This window comes from Cryptomeria japonica, chromosome 5 (assembly GCF_030272615.1).
Source record: "Cryptomeria japonica chromosome 5, Sugi_1.0, whole genome shotgun sequence".
NCBI classification, from domain to species: Eukaryota; Viridiplantae; Streptophyta; class Pinopsida; order Cupressales; family Cupressaceae; genus Cryptomeria; species Cryptomeria japonica.
The window spans coordinates 802,555,379-802,560,684 of NC_081409.1; positions in this window are offsets into that span (position 1 = coordinate 802,555,379).

Sequence of the window (5,306 nt, forward strand, 5' to 3'; positions counted from 1 at the left end):
AAGATTTAGAGTTCCTAGAGAGCTTGTAACCGATCAAGGAGCTCAATTTACGTTGAATCTGATCACTGCACTAATGAATGACTATAAAATCAAACATAGGAAGTCCAGCCCTTATTACCCTCAAGCCAATGGTCAGGCAGAGGTAACAAACAAAGAAATTGAGGTGATCCTCACAAAGATAGTGTAGATCCATAGAAAAGATTGGAGCAATAGACTTCCTGAAGCAGTTTGGGCTTACAGAACTACATGAAAAACAACAACTGAGTTTACACCTTTTGAGCTGCTTTATGGGAAAACAGTCATGTTACCCATAGAATTTGAACACAAAACTTTGAGGACAGCTCTTGAACTCAATATAGACATATCTGAAGCACAGAAGGACTGTCTCCTATAGCTAAATGCCTTGGATGAAATGAGAAAAGCCGCCCTGCAGCATTCAGAAGCAATCCAATAGCAAAGGAAGAAATGGCATGATCAGCACATCAAAACAAGAAAATTTTCTACTGGAGATTGGGCTCTGTTATATGATTCCAGATATCAAGAAAACTGAGGTAAGCTCACAACACGCTGGCTTGGCCCCTATGAAGTTGAAAATGTGTTCGACAATGGAACTGTACAGCTGGTGACAATAGACCCAGTCCGCTTCAAATTGCTAGTGAATGGCCACCAACTCCGGTTGTACCACAAACCAGTCTCCAAGGAAGAATTCATGCAGTAGTTCATTCAGGTTCCTCCCGCTACTCTTCCTGCAGCCAAAGGCTTTAGCCTTTCTCCTACAGCGTTACCATAATTTTCAAGAAAAGCATGCCCATAATAAAGGTTTTCTTTTTAAAAAGGAAACCCCTTTTTCTCCATTCTCATTTATCGCCCCCATTTCACTTCTTTATCTTCCATCCATCCATTCCATCCCTTCATTTCATCCGCCCATCTCACCCATCCACGTCATCCATCCGCATCAACCTTAATTAAGATATCTTTCCCACTTCTTAATTTATACAGATGTCGTCATCTTTCTTCACACATACGTGCAGTTATCAAAGATACGCCATATTTTAAGGTACGCCATATCTTTTCTTATCGCATATTTGATTTATTTCATTCTATTCATTTACTACTATGCATGTATCGGTCATTATTACCCGAATCTCTACTTGTTCTTTACGACATGTGAGGACACATGTCATACTTTAAGTAGGGGGTAGGGTAATCCATCTTTTAAAATCTGTCTTTTCGCCACTACCATAACTGCAAAATAATCTTTCTTTAATACTTTTCTGGTACTTTCCAAATATGACCGCATGTCCTTCTTTATTGCATAATTACGATTAAAACTGCTTGTTCAAAAAGTTCATTTTTGGAAAAGGAAAGAAATGTGACAGCACGAAAGAAGAAAAACTAGAGCAGAAAGGGAAATAGAGAATTTGAACCTTCAACAAGGAATTGAGTTTAGCTAAAGGAAAACTACAAACATGGGTTGTCAGTTGGTGCGACCTGAGCCTGTAGCTCATGAAATGTTATTGCAAAATCCGCAAATAGTCCACGCATTCAGCCTCTGTAGGTGGTTAAATTATTTCTTGAGCTTAAATGATTTTGATGAGGAGGCTGCTGGAGAATTTTTGAGAACCCTTTCTAAAGGGGAAGCCACTGTATGGGGTCTAATGGTTGTTGCAACCGAAAACAAAATTGCTGAAGTAACTGGGCTTCTAGCCGTTGGAGAAAACTTTTCTTCAAACGCTGCAGCTGCAAGGGCTAAGTTTTCAATGCCTATTGATGGACCTCTGGAAGTCTCCAAGCAGGGATGCAAGCGCGTATCATTGCCTCCTCCTTATTCAAAGTATGCTACTTACATAATCAAGTATTTGACCTGTGAAGGCCGTTTTTCCTATTTGCATTCTCATCATTTTAAATTATTGAGCCATATGAGGCATGGGTTAGTTATAAATGTTTCGAATTTCTTGTTAAAATTTTTAGAACAAAGTGCCAATGGAACTCAACAGGGGAAAGATAATTCTATCGCTCATCATGGCCTTATTAAATTACTGATTGAGTGCTCTTTGAGGGATGTCTCACCTCTCTCCTGGCAACAATTTGTTGCCCAAAAGAGTTTGCAAATTCCACAACCCCCTAGGGTACTTACCCCACGGCCTCAGAAAAAGAAGAAAGAAATTGCATCTACCAGTAAAATAGGGCAAGGGTCATCTACTCTTGTAGCACCTGGTCCTGCAACTTTCGCACCTAAATCCTCTGCTAGGGTACAAACTAGGTCTGCCACTAGGAGAGAGAAGGGAAAAACAAAGGCAGAAGGGTCCCCAAAATCTGACCCTCATTCTCAGAAAAGACAATGCCCTTCTCCTACAGCACCTTCCCCTACAACTATTTCTCCTACAGCAACACCTGTTGCTATTACTAGTTCACCGTCATCCTCTGGTAGGGCAAAGCCCTCTGAACAAACAAGGAAGAGGAAAGCTATCGAAACACCTCCTGTAGCCGCATTAGTGCCAAGAAGGGTTTCCACAAGGAAACAATCTAAGACCTCCCCTGCTTCACCGCAACCAGAGGTGATTATAATTTCAGAAGGGTCTGTTGAGTCTGAATTTAATGTTTCTCAGAATGTGTCTGAGAATGCTGCCCAGAGTTCGTTCGTTTCTGAAGAGGAACAAGTTGAGACAAAAGAAACAGGGCATAATGAGCAAGGGTTACCAAATCTTGATGATTTGGCTACCACTGCTATGCAGTTTTCGAAGGAAGCACAGACTTCTCCACCGTGGCAACAAGAAGAATTTATCTTGTAGCAAGAGCAAGAACAGACTGAACAATTGAATGTGCCCAGTGAAGTTGTATTTCACCCTGCAATTTGTAAAGCTATTGTTGTGTATAAGAAAATATTTTTAATTAAGTTTCTAGAATATGTTAAAGCTAATTGGGAAACAGTTACATTGCAAACCCTGACTTTCTGATACATAGCCCAGACTGACATGCAACAAAGTCTATGGGAAATAGAAAAGAAGAAATTGAAAAAGAAAATTGAAAGTCAGAAGCAGGAAATTGCTGAGTTGAAAGTAAAAATGGACGAAATGTTAAAAGTAACTGATCAGATTATGGAATGTAGACCACCACCCAGATTTTATGCTTTGTGCCTTAAAGAACAGTTTTTATGGTTCCAATTGATGAGAATTTCTAGAAACCAAGATCCTATAATTCATACTGCCAAGGAATTCTATGAAGCATACCAGGCAGCCCCTAACTGGTTAAGGAATTCTTTGTGTGAATTCTATTTGCATGGCTTTTTAATACCATTTGAAATAGAATGGAATCCTCTTCTATATATTGGTGATATTCATTTGAGAGCATTTATGTCATGGGCAGAAAATGAGGTGAATTATGGCAGGCAGTGGGAAATATATGAGGAAGCTGAGAAAACAGAGCCTGTTCCATTACGTTCTCAAAGTTCAAACCCCCATGCAATGTTGAAAGATTGGTTTACTCTGATATATGGTATTAATAATGTTTCAGCAAGAGAGAAAATATTTGATATCAGAAAACAAATATATGATGAATTCCAGGCACAACAATATTTATTTTGTAAATTGGCATTCACCAGAAGTGAGAAAAGATGGGAGAGATTAACTGTTGGGTTAAGAAAGTCATAACCACATGGTCCCCTAAATTTCACAGTAGCTCTCAAATGAACCAGTAGATATATTCAATTGGGACTTCAAACAAGATTTGAACTGTGGTTGCCGCTAACATTCAGACCCCCTATGCTAATGTGGCCACTTTATCCTCACCAAGCTACAAATCTTAACAATGAATTAGAAGACCAAAGGTATGAAAAATGCCGGGATTTCAGAGGATTTTATTACAAGTTTAAAAATCCATTTCAGAGTCATGTAGCAACCACTGACTTCAGAGAAACCACCAGGAAAGTTAATGCTGGAGGACCAGCATTGGACTAAGTAGGGGGCAGTGATGAGCTTAAAATATGCTCATAATTTGGATGTTATGATAAACTTTTAAATGCCTTTACTTTTGTTATTTCACGGATGTTCAAACTTTGTTGAAACCTTTTTTGGGATATCCTGTAGCAAGATATTTTTATATTCCTGTAGCTCATTGTGTTGACTTGATTGCATTTATTGCCCCGTTGACTCCCTAAAATGATTGGTATATCTTATATAGTTTTTTGAATGATGAAGTAGATTTAAAATGTGTGATTAATGAATAGATATCGTGTATGTGCCATACGCCTTTTTCTATTGTTTGTTACCTTTTGTTTCGTAGGTTGTTGAAGAATAATCGAGTCAAGCGCAGCCGATCTTGGCCTTGCAGTAAAGTCCATTTCCTACACGACTTTGAGGGAGCTCCGGTGAAGACTCTGTGACCGAAACCATGGGAAATAATTTTAATGTTAGTCAATCTAGAAAGAGTGGAGCGCTAGATTCTTTCTGGATCAGGTTGAATGCACAAATTCATTTATGGAGTTTGTTCCTTGATTCAGGGATATATTTTACTTCCACGTCTTTCCTTGATGGAGTTAGTTAGTTAGTTGCTCTCCTATTTTTAAATAAAGTTCTCCTCTTGTGCGAGAGAGAGAGAGGAGAGTTAGAATAAGATAGAATTAGAGTAGTAGATATCATGTAGGAATCAATATGATAAAAAAGACAGAATCTGTTTAACGAGAGATAGAGTTTGTTGTTAGTTTCCATATCAACAAAACAATGTATATCATTCTATTTTTATGAATAAAGTTCAATGAAGTTCTGAGTTTAGCATCTGCGTAATCATGAGATGCTTGCTGAGGGGGCCCACTTAGTAGGTATCTGTAGCTAGTTAGTTAGTTGTTCTTTCCTGTTAAGCTTCAGTTTGCTTTCATCTTTAAAGTTTTTATACAAACTCAGCTTTACATTGCTCCTGTAGCACAAGGAATCCATCACTGTGCCTGTTCCTACAGCATAAGGCCAATTCATAGTTTGTGTTTCAGCTGTAGTTATCATGATTTCTATTTTAATCAAATCATAGTTGAGTTAAAGAGCTTTGCATTACCTTCCTATAGCGTAGGTAGAATATCTTTCAAGTATGTATTTCTGCTAAGATTTGACCAAAATGAGTTCCTAGTGCATATATTTTGCTGCACCATTTAAAGTATATGTCCCTTGGTTTGACAAGTAAATGAATGTCTACAGAGAGAGATATTGGTCACCTATTGGAATGCCCAATTCCCTGGAAAGGATTTACTGTGATTTTCATATCCTTTTGTGGGTGCAACCAAGAACACCTAGTGATCCAAGGAAAGGATCCAAGTGCAT